We start from the raw sequence: 16,227 nt of genomic DNA on the forward strand, positions 1-16,227 counted from the left end.
AAGGAGGAACAGGAGCAAGGAACAGGACTGAGCAGAAAGGCAAGACAGGAAACTGGAGGCAGTGACGGAACACCAAGATTCCAGCAGCGCGAACACAGTAACAACCGCGTTGAGACGCGTCGTCCCTGTGAATGCGGTGCTCTCTTATAGCCCGGAACCAAAGCGAGGCTTGGAACGCAAGTTCCGACATTGCGCATGCGCAGATCCTCGCAAGCAGACAGCGTCCGCAGATCCCATCCTAACTGCAGGTCGGCGTGAGGAGAGACGCCACCGTGGATACAGCCTCCATGAGGGAGGAGACCGCTGCGGCCGTGGGCGTGGAACCCCAGGACAGGTAAGTGACGCCCGCGAGCGAGCGCGCGGCGTGACACCATACCCCCTCCCAGACATCCCCGGAGCACCAGGTTTCCAAGGATAGCGAAGATAGAAGTCCCGAATCAGGCGTGGAGCATGCACACAGGGACTCGGTTCCCAAGTACGGTCACAAGCAGGATAACCTTTCCAACTGACCAAGAACTGCAGCGCACCCCGCCAAATCCGTGAGTCACAGATTTCCTGCACCTCAAATTCAGGAACCCCCCGAACCATAATCGGGGCAGGACGGGAACAGGCACGACCCATAACATCGGGCACGTAGGGTTTCAAGAGGGAGACGTGAAAGACAGGATGAATCCTCCAAGAACGAGGCAGAGACAAACGAAAGGCAACAGATGAAATACATCCAATGATGCGAAAGGGACCAAAAAAGCGGGGAGCTAGTTTCAGAGGCAAGTTGCGTATAGGTAGATTCTTGGAGGAAAGCCACACCTTGTCACCAACATGAAAGACAGGCTCAGGACTCCGTCTCTTGTCAGCCTGCTCCTTCATACGTGCCTGTGCCGCTGCCAAAGTACTGGCCGCCAGACGATGTTGATCCCGGATCAGGGACACCAAGGCATCAGCAGATGGTACGATACTGGAAGATGTAGGACGGACCGGCAACAATTTGGGATGAAGACCTGTGGAGCAGAAAAAAGGACTGAGTCCGGTAGCCGAATGTACAGCATTGTTGTAAGCTGCCTCCGCGGTGTCCAACCATTCTGACCAGTTGTCTTGGGTGGCATTGGCATAACAGCGTAGGTATTGCTCAAGGGTTTGATTGGTGCGTTCCGTTTGCCCATTAGTCTGCGGATGATAGCCAGAACTCAAGGCTCGCTTAATGTCCAAATGCCGACACAGTTGGCCCCAAAAAGATGAAATGTATTGAGAGCCTCGATCTGATAGAATCTTCTCTGGTAGACCATGAAGACGATACACCTCGTGTAGAAAACGTCGTGCCATTTGGGAGGCTGTGGGCAGCTTAGGAAAGGGTAAGAAATGCGCTGTCTTGGTGAAACAGTCCACCACCACCATTATACATGTGAAACCACCAGACAAGGGTAGGTCTACGATGAAGTCTGTGGCGATGGTATGCCAAGGGTAAGGAGGCGTAGCCGTGGGTTTCAGGAGACCAATAGGCTTTTTATGAGAACTCTTGGTCTGGGCACATACAGGACAGGAGTCTACGTATTGCTTTACTAGTGTAGCCCATCCCGGCCACCAATACTGCCGTGCAACCAGTTCTTGTGTGGTACGGACTCCACGGTGACCACAAGTGACAGAATCATGGCAATTCTGAAGAACGATTTTCTGGAGCTTCAAGGTAGGAACATACAAACGATCCTTGAGGTACAGCAAGCCTTCACATTCTCTGATGTTAGCATGTTCTAGTATCCGTGACCTTGAAGGATCCGTACGTGTGGCCTCTTTCAACTGTTGAAGCTGGGGAGTCAGCATCAATATAAAATGTTTTGTCGCTATCAGTGGCTCTGATTCCTTGGCACCTTCGACCTTGTTTTCCAGAGACCTAGACAGAGCATCAGCCTTAGTATTCTGGGAACAGGGAATGTAAGTGACGGTGAAATCAAACTGTGAGAAGAAAAAGGCCCAGCGAGCATGACGGGAGGTTCTACATTGTAGAGAGCGTAGGAACTGTAGATTACGGTGATCTGTGCGAACCACCACCGGGTGTCTTCCACCCAATAAGTGATGTCGCCACTCCTCGAAAGCTGCTTTTATCGCCAGTAGTTCCTTTTCTATTACCGCATAGTTCTTTTCACTCGCTGACAATTTTCTTGAGTAATAAGCCACCGGATGCTCAGTTCCCGTGATCGCATCTTGTTGTAGTAGAACTGCACCAATTGCATAGTCCGAAGCGTCAGTTTCAACCACAAACGGCTCTTCGTCATCTGGATGTCTAAGAACAGGAGCCGACATGAAAGATCTTTTTAACTCTTGAAATGCCTCCTCGGCCTGCGAGTCCCAAAGAAATGGCACTTTGGTGCTGGTCAAGCAGGTTAGACTGTTGGCAAGTTGAGAAAAGCGTGGAATGAAGCGTCGATAAAAATTGGCAAAGCCCAAGAATCTTTGAAGTGACTTAACACCATGTGGTTGCTTCCATTCTTGAATGGCTTGTAGTTTTGCGGGATCCATCTGTACTCCTGTGCTGCTGATGACATAGCCCAAAAATTCCATGCTTTCTCTGTGAAATTGGCATTTTTCCACCTTGGCATATAGACCGTTAGCTGTTAGTCTACGAAGAACTTCCTGAACATGCGCAATGTGTGCAGTACGGTTGTCAGAAAAAACCAGAATGTCATCGAGGTATACCCATACCGATATTCCAATAAGGTCCGAAAAGACATCGTCCATGAACCGCTGGAAGACGGCCGGAGCGTTGCATAGACCGAACGGCATCACCCTGTATTCGAAGTGACCAATAGGCGTTTTGAAGGCCGTTTTCCACTCGTCTCCTTTCTTAATCCGCACCAGATGATAGGCCCCTCTTAGATCCAGCTTGGTGAAGATGTGTGCGGATTTCAAGGATTCGATGATGTCCCGGATGAGCGGTAATGGGTACCTATCCTTTCTCGTGATCTCATTCAGTTGTCGGTAGTCGATACAAGGGCGCAAAGTACCTTCTTTCTTCTTGACGAAGAACAACGGGAATCCTGCTGGCGACTTGGACGGCGCTATGTAACCCTTGTTGAGACAGTCCGTAATGTACTCTTGTAGGACGCCTTTCTCAAGTTGAGTCAATGAATAAATCTTGCCGTGGGGAATGACCGCACCAGGCAATAGATCAATGGAACAATCAAAGTAACGATGGGGTGGTAATGGTATGTCCTCTGGTTTGGTGAACGCCTTGTGGTATTCAGCATATTCTTGAGGTACCAACTGAGTGGCACATAAGCGGGCAGATACTTCAGCAGGATTGTAAGACTCCAAAATAGCTGGAAAGGTTTCGTGTATTCCGCAATCCCGAGGACAACGAGTCGAAGAGAATACCAAGGAGCGAGCTGTCCAGTCGACTTGGGGATTGTGATATAACAGCCAAGGTAAGCCCAGCACCACCGGAAAAGAAGGAGACTTGATGACATCCAATGAGATTCGTTCGAGATGCCCTTCCACAGAGAGCCACAAGGGTTCGGACTGTTGGCAGACTGGACCGGAGGACAATGCAGAACCATCGATCACCTCAACCACAGTTGGTCGTTCCTTGTAATGTAAATGGATCCCATTGGCAATCGCGAACGAGGCATCGATATAGTTGCCGGATGCGCCGCAATCCAGAAGAGCCTGGGTTTTCAAACACTTCCCTAGCCAGGCAATTCCAACTTTCAGGACCAACAAAGGTACCGGGTTCATGGAAGGAAGGTCAGATACAGTAAGGCGGCCCGCTGCTGCCTTCACCTCAAGCAACGGGCCTGTTAGTTTTCCTGTTTCTTCAGAGGACGTAGCGGGCAGGTGCCTAGAAAATGACCAGAACCACCGCAATACAGGCACAAGTTCTTTTGTCGTCTTCTTTTCTTCTCGGCCTCGGATAACGGACCTCGAATGGCACCCAACTGCATGGGTTCTGCACCCACATCGGTAGTGATAGCTGGTCCAGGGTTCAGTACTGGAGGAACGAGTTGATTTCTGTCAAACTTGCGACGTTCACTCCGTCGTTCAGTTAACCTGTGGTCGATACGTAAAACCTGTTCCACTAATGCAGGCAATGTTTCTGGTTCCGGAATGTGTAGTAATTCATCTTTGTACTCTTCTCGTAGCCCCCGACGAAACAAGGTTTTTTGAGTAATTTCAGGCCATTGTGAATCGGTTGCTAATTGTCGAAACCGACTGATGTAGTGAATTATATCACCTGATCCTTGTTTGATCTCCATTAATTGATTCTGGGCCATGGATGCTAAATTAGGCGGTTTAAAGACGTCCAAAAAGGCCTTCTCAAAGGCAGCGAAATCTTCCAACAAGGGACTGTTGGTAGAGACCAAAGGTGCGGCCCAAGCAAGTGCATTGCCGGTTAGGTTTCCAAGGATATACCCGATCTTAGCCTTGTCTTGACCAAAATGGCTAGACCTGAACTGGAAATGAATCCGACAATGTGTGCAGAACTCTGCTACTCGACGTGGATCACCATCATACTTCATCGGGGTAGTATAAGCCATGGAGTTCTCAGGTTGCAAAACTGATTGAGTAGGATTAGCTAAACTCCGGTCTAACGCTTGTTTGAGGGTGTTGTTCTCCTGGCGGAGGGTATTCAATTCAAGACGCATGGTACGCATTTCTTCACGTAATTCCTGTATGTCGTCCATGTCGAGACTGGAGGATAGGCGTCTCAATCTGTTATAAGAATCTTCACGGGATCGCTGATTACCTTTTCTTCCAGTAGACCGTGGAGTTGAGGTTGCCAGTCTGTCGATGTATCAGTTGCCGATGAATGTGTAACGCGAGGAATTAATCCAATCCCCTCCTGACGATTAAAGCCAGGATGGTACTGAACCAACTCCCAACGCCACGGGTGGCACTTCTCAGTATTTGCGTGACGTCGGGACAGTGTTTCCACTGGCTGAGAAGGCTTGAGGATGACACCGATGAAGGCTGGAGCTGAACACAGGAATTCCAGGAAGGCAGCAGGGCACAAGTACCGGCAGGGCACAAGACAGGCAAAGTATAGGCTCCAAGGACAAGCAAGATAGACAGGATAGGCCCACTGGCTAGAACCCGGTTAGGACCTAACTATCTAATTCAAAAGACAAGCAAGGAACCCCAAGAACAAGGACTGACAAGAACTCAGCAAAACGGGAAGGCAAGGGAAAGGAGGAACAGGAGCAAGGAACAGGACTGAGCAGAAAGGCAAGACAGGAAACTGGAGGCAGTGACGGAACACCAAGATTCCAGCAGCGCGAACACAGTAACAACCGCGTTGAGACGCGTCGTCCCTGTGAATGCGGTGCTCTCTTATAGCCCGGAACCAAAGCGAGGCTTGGAACGCAAGTTCCGACATTGCGCATGCGCAGATCCTCGCAAGCAGACAGCGTCCGCAGATCCCATCCTAACTGCAGGTCGGCGTGAGGAGAGACGCCACCGTGGATACAGCCTCCATGAGGGAGGAGACCGCTGCGGCCGTGGGCGTGGAACCCCAGGACAGGTAAGTGACGCCCGCGAGCGAGCGCGCGGCGTGACACCTGTGGCTTTCCAGATGTTTTGACCTTTTCATCTATTTTTTAGAATTTTTGTTCAACGCTGGCCCTACCAAGAAGGTGTTGGAGCCCCTTGCAAGGTTCAAATGTTGAAAAGGTGTGAGGTGAAACAGAAGTTACAAAATGTTTTCTGGATTGTAATTGGTTTTATAACGCGCTTAATATCCAAAGGTTTCTAAGCGCGCACCCAGGGATCAAACCTGTGTTGATCCGCATCGTCTTGCTTCTAAGGCGAGCGGGTTGCCCCTGAGCTATCCTCCCGATAGGATTGAATGATTAGGAGAGCCAAGTGGTAGCAGGAGAGATGGGATGGGGGTGTGTGCGTGGAAACAGGTACGATTGAGGGTGCAGTGGTGGATGTGAAGAGTGAGGGTCTTCCATGCGCTAGGTGCCGAGTGGGTAATTGCTTGTTTTTGTGTGCATGTTACTTTGCAAACTGGAATGTGTAGGAGAGGCTGGCTTGTTTGTCTAGTGTTTGTATGGGTGATGGGTTGGAGTTTTTCATGAAGGTAAGATGAGATTTTATGGTGGATGGCTTTGAAAACAATGCAGAGTCCTTTGAAGGCAATTCTTTGGGGTACAGGGAGCCAGTGGAGCTGGGCGAAAGCTGGGGTGATGTGTGCATGTTTTGGTAGGTGAATGATTCTGGCTTCTGCATTTTGTATGTCTTGCAGGGGGTGCAAAGGGTGCTACGGGGGAGGCCAGTCAGGAGAGCATTGCCGTAGTGCAGCTTGGAAAGAACTAGTGCTCGGACGGTGGTACGAAAGTCTTCAGGAGGAAGGATATGTCTGATCTTACGTAGGAGGTGTAGTAGTAGATTGAATGTTTTGGTGACAGCAGCTACAGGTGGTGGCGATGGTGAAGCAAAAGTGTTTGATAGGTGTGGATGTTTGGTCCAGTGAAATTGGGGTTCTCTCTGGGGAGGGGGGGGGGAGCAGATGAGGAGGTATTCCGTTTTGGAAGGGATGAGCTTGAGAAAGTGGTTGGCCATCCAGGTGGTGATGGTGGAAGACAGCTTTTGAGGATGTGGGCGCAGCCTCTGATTTCGGCCCTAACCCAAGTCATGAAGCACCCATACCTGGCCTAGGTCAGGGACAGTCTGCACAACAACCACCACCCCATGCCAGCTGGATAGGGAGGGGCACTGCAAATAGAACCCCTGCAAATAGAATCACTGTAAACATGAGGTGGGCTATATCCTGAGTACTTAGCTAACGAAATGGACACAGACACCAGAGTGGATTTTAGTGGGATCCCAACAGGGACCCCTCTTTATTTATAAAACACTTCTTTTTTAAAAACACACTTCCTATCCCTTCCTAACATACCCCTGGCATGAGTTCACTACCAACTTAAGGGGAATCTGCTACGTCAGCGCACCCTTCCTTAGCGGGGTCTCAGGGACCCTTAGGGCAAGGCTGATGCAACAGACCCCTTCCCTAACTTAAGGTACTGTTGGGAAGGGGGTGACCCCGTCCCACCCCCTAAGCACTTCAGCTCAAAACACTATGATGGGCCAGGGGGGACAGGGGACAGGGGTATGACCCCACCCCAATATAATCAACCCACATGGTGTACCCAAGGCAGAAGCAAGACTGCCATTTTCTATCTTAGTGCATTCTGTGTAGATGTTAGTAACCATAGTGTGAAGACAAGGCCTGTGCAGTGAATCCGGCATTTCATGCATGAATTACGAATTGAGAGATGAGGGAAATCTCCAGCCATGCCCGAGCTGCCATGAGGACAACCCACACCCCGACCACCATAAAGCTCATTCATTGTTCTAACAGTGTTCCAAAGACGTTTTTCTATCCATAAGGCATGTTCCCTACAAGGCACCTGGTGTGCATGTTATCTCACGCTGGCCAAAGCATGACCCGGCCCATTAGCAGGCAACCACGAGTTATAGCCCATATAACTGACTAAAACCTCAAGATCCTTAAATTCCATGGCCCCAGGTGCCCTTTGACCAGCCAACCCCAAAGTAACTGTAAGTCCTGAAATGTTTAAAGAGTACGGACATTGCACGTCTTTGAGATACAATTAAATTATTTTTATTGCGAGGTGTTGGGAGGGATAAATTATAGTTCAAAACAAGGGTGGAGACCTTGGAGCCCGATGGCGCAGAAGGGAGTGAGCGAAATGGGTGTGTGAAGGTTAGAGTGCCCCAGAACCTCCTTTGTGCCAGTCTTAAGGCCTGCCAGGTGCACAGCACAATGATAATGTAGCATTGTGTTAGGAGTGTAGTTAATTTGTTCTTTGACCTTCGTCAGTGAGAAGAAGATGACCTCTGCGGCACCCACGTGATGGAAGATGGGCAGACTGGGCTGGAACCAATGACCTGGCACCCCTTATTGGGCAGGCAGATTCTGTACAAGCGCACACCAACTAGCCGCACAGGTTTTTTACTGTATGTATTGCGTCACTATGATGATGTGTCTCTTCTTAAGCCTCTGCTTGTACCCTTTTTTGGCAGAACATTCTTATCAGCAGAGTTATATGCTGTTGCTCTCATCTGTGTGTAAGATTAAAACGTATTATTCTCACAAGATCGACTTGGGCCTTTCTTCCCTAGCGGGTTGCATTCTCGCTGGTGTGAGCGTTCAGGGACTTGCCTTCAATTGGTAACCCCAACTTGTTCCCAGCACCCCCTGTATTTGCAGAGGCTTCCAGGCCACATCTCCAGAAGGAGCCGCCCTCAACTACAGCGACCATTCCCGAAAAAACATGTGTTCTATGTGGTTTAGCAGGAGCCATTTTAGGAGAAGTCCTCACTGCTCTTTGAAGCCGGGTGCAGCTCTGAGGAGAGTGTGGGCCGGTGGTGGAACCCTGTGAAGGAGGAGTTTGGGTGAGCATGCACATGTGAGTAGACTCTTGTAAGCAATAACAAGTACGGGATAGAGGCATGGGGGCAGTGGCATAACACGATCTGGGGGCCCCTGCAAGCCATGCTGAGGGGGCCCCCCATCAACTCGGCAACAAATCACGAGTCGCGCCACACTCTGGGCCGCCCTAGATTACACGCTTGCGCAATACGCACAAACGTGTTGCTGAAGTGGTATGCTACACACTGCACTAGGAGAAAGATACAAATATGTGTTTTAATGCAATAAACAGCACACTATATGAGAAAATTGACTAAAAAGCCACAGTGTTTGCAATTGTTGTGTAGGGTAACAGCAATCCAATACATGCAGGTCACCAACAGTGCACATGAACATTAATGCTTTGCTATTAAAAATTCCATGCCACAATGAAAACATGTCCAACTGGCTGCACAATGTAGACCAGTATACACATAATAACATTACAGTAAAGCATGCCAACAAACATTTAGACATACCTAGACTAGTTGCACCAAAATTCCAGTCGAAGCAATAAGACTCATCAAGAAGAGAGCACACATTCAAGTCTGTGCCTCTGCGGCCTTTAACAACACAGCCAAACTCTTTAAAATCTGCAAGGAACTAGCCAATCCTGTTGCGGTTTCTACCTCTCCTGTTCCCTCAACAGGCCCTCTGTACGGCCTTGGCCTCTTGCTTCTCCACTAAAACTCAGGACATCCTGTCCACTATCTCCTCTTCCTCGCCCTCTTCCTCTCTCGGCCCCCTTTGACCATCTCTCCCTCTCCTCCTCCTTTCTCCTCTTTCTCTCTAACACCTGACAAGGTTTCTAGACAAGTCCCATCTATGGAAGTCTCGTCGAAACAGGTGCTTGCCTGCTCCTCCAGAACCATCAAGGACCACATTGACACCCTTGATCCAGCCTTGGCCGATTTCTGTAATCATTCCTTTGCCATTGGAACTTTCCCCTCTCCCAAACTCCAACTACCAGCTTACTCTCCACACTGAATCTGTTGGTTGTCTCCATGACCATCAGTCTGGCTTAAGAGCTGCCAGAGGCACAGAAACTGCTCTCCTGAACACCTGTGAAGATCCGATCTCTAAATTCCAGCATTCCTTCTGTCCTCATCATCCTGGAACTGTCCTCTGCTTTTGACATGGTCAACCACGCCATCCTGATCAATTGACTCTGTGAGAACCTGGGCATCATGGATCAGGCCCTGGAGTGGCTGACCTCCTTCCTCTTGGACCGCCCCTCCCAGGTCCAACTTTGTCCCTTTCACTCCGCCACCTCTCTCTACATGTGGTGTTCTCCAGGGTTCTATCCTCTCACCCTGGTTTTTCAACCTCTACTTGGCCCCTTTGACCCACCTGATCTCTACCTTCTCCTCTAATTTACAGTGTTATGCGGATGACACTCAGCTTTCCTTCAGGCTCCCCTCAGCCTACTCTCCTCTCTCGCTCGTTCCTGGTGTCATCTTCAACTCCACTCTCTCTTTCTCTCCTCACATGTCGGACGTCGCCAAGAAGTCCCACTACAAGCTGCACCTCCTCAAAGGGACTCTTCCCTTTCTCACTTAACCCCAGAAGCTCACTGTCTCCAGAGCCCTGGTTCTTTCTAGGCTGGACTACTGCAACAGCCACTTTCTGAATCCACCTTTCTCTACTCCCTGCCATCTGCAACTAATCCAAATAGGACTGCGAGACTTATCCTTGGCCTCAAGCCCAGGGACTGTATCTCTCCAGCCCTGAAATCTCTCCACTGGCTCTCGGTGGCTGCAAGGATCAAGTTCAAGACCCTTTTCATTGTCCACAAGGCTTTCTGGGGCTGGGATCCGCACTACATCCAACGCTATCTTCCAAAATACCTTCCTCCTCGAGCCCTAAGGGTTAGATGCTTCTCCAGGCAGAGAGTGGGGGGGGGTAAATCCTTCTCCCCTGCAGGTGCCTCCCCTTGAAATGGCCTCCCTGACCCTCCCAAACTTCAGCTGGACCACCTGAAGGTCCGGAAGCAGCTCAAAACATTCCTCTTCTCCTCTGCTTTCTCTCTCTCCCTCCCCTGCTGACCTACCTGACCTACGTGTCCGCTGTACTAACTGGTTGCTTGGTTACCCTCTGTCTCACTGAGTCCAGGCTCTTTCTTGATCAGTCACCCTTGCACTGCCTCCAGGCCTACCAAGCAGTTAGGGGCTGTAACTGTAACCGTACAGTCCCTTGTTCTCCTTGCACTACCCAGAGCTGCGCTGCCCTGGCTGCACTTACTCAGAGCATTGCTGTCCTGTTTTTCTCTCCCCTCTCCCTTGCACTTCCCCCTCCCTTTCTCCTTGCACTTCTCGTTTTCGCACTTGCACAATCTGAATGACACAAGGCTTAGTAAGATCATTTGTCTTGTCCTCCCTCAGTTTTCCTTCCCTTGTCTTGTCTTGCCTAAAAACACTTGTGTACAGGTGCGTTATATATGACTTATCATATCATAACACATCATTTTATCACAGATGCCCAGAAAAATGTACAGTGCCGCAGTAAGAAACGGCTAGACTGGCAGAACCCAAATGCCAGTCTAGACAGGTAATTACACTTAGCAGGACTGCTTTATCAGAAATGCCCAGCTAAAAAAAGTCATACCAAACTGAGGAATGACTAGACTGGCTGCACCAAAATGCCTCTCTAGCCACTAATACCACATATCATGCCTGCTTAGCATGGACATGGACTACCATTATGATTTATTGAACAATCCTACCCCCCCACACATCCCTTCTCCCTCCCATCCCCTACCCCAACCTCCAAAATCAGCTAATTGGCCCAGAATTACCTCCACGCCCCTCTTCCTTGTCCCAGTGCTAACGTATGAGGCTCCTTGCCTCACTGGTAAGTACTGGGATGAGGAAGAGTGTGACTAGGAGTAATGAAGATTACAGGTAGCTAAGTCAGGCATTACCTTCATGTACCTCTACCTTATACCAGTACTTGTGTATGAGGCATAGTGCCTCATACACAAGTACTGCCTCATACACAAGTACTGGGATGAGGAAGAATAGGGGTAGGTGTAATGAAGGTTACCAATAATTAATCAAGGCATTAAACACAAGTAGTGATGTAACACCATTGAGCTGACTGGGCTTCAGCACTACCCCCCCCCCACTGAAATTGTGGGCTATGTTGACTTGACCTGGCTGATCTACAGAGCAGAGCCTGGACAGAAAAGGACACAGATGTTAAACGGCACCTGGGTTTTGCCGTTAACAAGGGCTCGGCCCAGCAATTACTAATGTACAGCATTTCACTGTTAGTACATGCATTCAAATGCAATTTTGTAAGCAATTGAAATTGTGCTGTGGTTTTAGTACTTGCATGCCAGGGGTGTAATTGGAAACGTAGAGCGGAAACAGGAGACCTGTCATTCTCACAGCAGCCCATAAGTGGGTGCTTTCAGACCTAAAGGAGAGAGTTAACTGCTTGTAACATTGAAGCTGCACTAGAATAGTCTCATTAAAATGCGTAAAGAAGTTAGATGCCCCCACACACATAAGTTTGCTCCTCCCCACCACAAGTGAAGTTAGCACCTCTCCCAACATTTGAAGGTTAGCCCCCCTGAAATGTAGGTTTTGTTGTGCCCCTGAACACAAGCACACACACCATTCCCCATATATACACACGCACACCCAGCCATCCATATATTTAATAGTGCACTCTTTCACCATACAGGCACACCCAGGCAGCCACCAATACATTTAAGTGTGCACCCTTTCACCATACAGGCACACCCATGCAGCCACCCGTACATTTAAGTGTGCAACCTTTCACCACACAGGCACACACACCCAGGCACCTACCCATACATTTAAGTGTGCACCCTTTCACCATACAGGCACACCCAGGCAGCCACCCATACATTTAAGTGTGCATCCTTTCACCGTACACGCACACCCAGCCACCCAGACATTTGTGTGCACCCTTTCACCCTACAGGCACACCCAGGCAGCCACCCATACATTTAAGTGTGTATCCTTTCACCGTACACGCACACACGCATACCCAGCCACCCATACATTTGTGTGCACTCTTTCACCTTACACTCACACACGCACACGTCATGGGTCGAGGGGAGCCATAATACTTCAAAAATACATTGGGCCTCATTAGGAACCTGGTGGTGACGGTATGAACGGTACTGGTAAGGCACCGGCACCATTCATACTGTCCCGCCGCATTACGAGTTCTGCTTGCGGGTTCCTGACAGCCCGCCAGGTCTTTCCTGGCGGGATGTGCAGCACCCGCGACTATAACTCGTAATTGTGCCGGCACCGTTATCAACGGTGCCAGCACAACCATGCTCCCCACCCCCATTCTGCCCTTTGGGGCAGTATGGGGATCGGGAGCCCGGCAATACCGCCACCCGCGAATAGGCAATTACCGGCCCATTCATCTCATAATGGGCCGGTTATTGCACAATCGCGGGAGGCAGTGCCGGTAGCGAGCATGGCGGTAGCCGTGCCTGCCATACAGGCACGGCTACCGCCATGCTCGTAATGAGGCCCATTGTTTCTTTTTGAAATCACTCTGACTTCATAAAGAAATTATTTCTGTTAAGGACTGAACCATAACAGAAATATTTTTTTTTATGAAGGCAGAGTGATTTAAAAAATAAACGATTTATTTTTGAAGTCATAGGGCTGCCCCCACCCCATGACATGGAGGCCTCCAGCCTAGGGTCTTCGTGTCATGGGGTGGGGGTAGCCAGCGGACTTTTTGTACTCACTCTGCCTTCATAAAGAAATTATTTTGGTTACAGAAATAATTTCGTTCGAGATGCACAGGGAATTGTAAAAAAATGTGCAAACAAAATATATATATTTTTTTACTCCATGTGGGGCCCCCTTCCAGAACATATGGTCGCGGGGCCCCCCGCACTGCGGGGGGTGCGGGGGCCCCTGTTACGCCAGTGCATGGGGGAAGTGTGAGAGGTGTGAACACATGGAGAGTGAGGTCATTGATGTGATGTGGGTTTGGTTTGTGTTAGCTCTTATTGGTGTTTTTATTGTGAAGAGGTTATTTTGGTAAGGCATTATAAGGTAAAACAAAGGTAAGGAAGGGAGCCCCTCCTCGGAAGGGGAGGGAAGGTGGTACCACAATAAAATATATTATTTAAAGAAGGAATACGGAAATAAACGTAGTGGTCTCATATAATTAGCAGGCCTGGAACTAGTAGTGGTTATTTTAGCTGTTATTTCAGTTTATTCTATTAATGTTTTATTGGATGAAGAACAGGCCCTAGGAGGGGCGGTAATTGTGTGTGTCGCTGCGTGGTGTGGCATTGGATGGTTTTGTGGAGTGGTGTGTGTGTGCAGGGAAGGGGGACAGAAAAGGGTGGGGGGGTCATTTTTCTTTTTTTTGTTCTTTGTTGTCGATTTTCACAAGCAGCGGCAGCATGCATCAGAGGGGATTTGCGGGGTTAGTAGGACGCAGACAGCATTAGTATGGTGGGAGGAATGCCACTAGAGTATATCTATAAGGCCCTGCCACTATATCATGACATGGTGGAAAAATACCATAAGCAGTGGATCACGGAGACGGGAGATGCCCTGCCCGTGGTCAGAGCAGGGCTCCCACAATAAGAGTGTCTTGGAACACATGTCCACATTTTTAGTAGCTATGTATAAGGGGAAACAGCTACAGAAGAGAAAAGAAATTCTAGACCTCTGGCAAATGTTTGAGGACACAGACGGCCAAGGGGACGGAGCAAGAACGCAGATACATAAAGATGGAAAGTGCTGGAGGGGAGAAGGAGAGGGTGGGGTGTCAGCCGAGTGCAGGGGATTATATCCATTAGCAGCGTGTCCCGCAGACGGGTACACAAATCCAACCTATGTTCCCACTTTGGTAGGGACCGCTTCAGCATCAGTAACACCACAGGCTACCACTCCCCCACCCCCATATGCACACCCGCCGAAGCATCAGCATCTGCGGGTGTCAGGTCAAGGGAGTTCGAAGATAGGTTGACAGAGTTGCTAACAGAACTGAACAGGATACAGGCATCCTCAAGAGAAGTGAGGGATGTAGGTGTGTCGAGAGAAGCGCAGGGAGAATGGAGATCAGGGGAGGTGCTGCTCAGGATGGATACTGAAGGAATAAGATGTGTATGTGTTGAGAAGGAGGGAAACCATGGGGATGCGAACAATCCTTGGACAGGAGAATACAGTGTTGGGAAACAATGAGAGGGAGGATGACAATGATACGTTTGATGAGGGGCAGGGTGAAAAAGAAGAAAGGGGTGAAGAGGAAGTTGAACGTACCCTCAAGAGGAAGGGTCATGGGGGGCAGGTTGAAGACTAGGGCTAGCCGGATGACGTTGGTAAGGAGAAGGGGAGTTATGAAGAAGGGTGTGGGAAGTGGGGCAATAATGCAGATGCCCCTCATACATAAGGCAGCTGGGAGGACACAGAATGTGCCTTGGCCCCAGATAGATAAAAACAATTTGATTAAGGCTCTCCCACAGGTCAAAGAAGGGTGATTAAGTGGATATATGAGTTTGAAAATCAAACAGCAGGGGTGTTCCTGGCAATAGGGGACATCAAGAGTTTGATGGTTGCTATAATTGGGGACCAGGCGCGGATTTGTAGGTAAAAGCTGGGTATCCAGAAATAACCCTGGGGGATGATACACATGAATTAGAGCACAGGTGTGGGATGCACTACAAAGGGCTTTCCCAGACACCCCTGATTTACAGTCCCTGATGCAGTGTACAATGGGCGATGATGAGGACCCAACTAAATGTATTCTTAAATGACAAAAGATGTGGAGAGCTGAAACGGGAGGACCGTGGGATCGTTCAATATCATTTGTCTATGTCATTGTAAATAGAGGCTTGTCAAAAGAAGTGCATAAGGCGTTAGATAAGATTGTGGGCATCGAAGCAAAGGGGAGGCCGGAGATACAGAGTATAATAGTGCACCATTGTAAAAGAATCAAGGAGCGGCACAGGGAAACAGCCCAAAGGCGTCAAACAGAGGAAGCGAAATTGGTAGAAAAGAAATGGACAAAAGTTGTACAGGCACCAGTGTCGAGACCAGCACAGGTGCAGGGACAAAGAGCACCCAGGAGATCGTGATCACCACTATTGCTGCACTCTGGGCTGAAGGAGGACAAGGACAGTCGGGTAGGGGGCACAGTATCCTGGGCCAAAGTGGCAGCCAGGAGGACCGCAGCGAGAAAGAGGTGGCTTCCGGGGAGCATGAGGAGGGGAATTTGGACCCAGAGGGGGTGGGTTTGGACATCACAATATTGGAATTGTTTGAGGTGGGGGCATTTTGGAAGGGAATGCAGGAGCAGGTCTGCAATGGGGTATAATCATGGGTCACTGCAACAGGGCCAAGGGCCCCAAGGGCCCTAAGGACTAGGGTAACCCCAGGCATGCAACCAGGAGCCTTGAGTATCTGATATACAGGTACAGCACCCGCCACAGCAACAGCAGGGTGGTATGGTCCTGGTCAATAGGGTACCAAGCAGAACCACCACCCCCCCTTTGGAGGAGCAACAGTGATGGGAGGTATCCCCTTCTCATTCCCTGGAATGAACACATATCCTGATTAGGACAGCCCACAGAGAGCACTCACGTGTCCGGTCTTGTCAACGACCATCCACCCTGAAGGGGAACCTTTGGTGGGGGCAGAGATAGGAGACAAACAGTTCATATTTATGGTGGACTCTGGTGCGATGAAATCGTGCATCATGGAAGGGAGTTTCCCATTATCAGGCAATTATCTCGACACGCAGGGATTCTCTGGGGCTATTTCCACGGTTCCATACACTGAGGAGCTGGA

Source organism: Ambystoma mexicanum, chromosome 9 (genome assembly GCF_040938575.1).
Source record: "Ambystoma mexicanum isolate Mex_15411 chromosome 9, UKY_AmexF1_1, whole genome shotgun sequence".
In the NCBI taxonomy this organism is placed as follows: Eukaryota; Metazoa; Chordata; class Amphibia; order Caudata; family Ambystomatidae; genus Ambystoma; species Ambystoma mexicanum.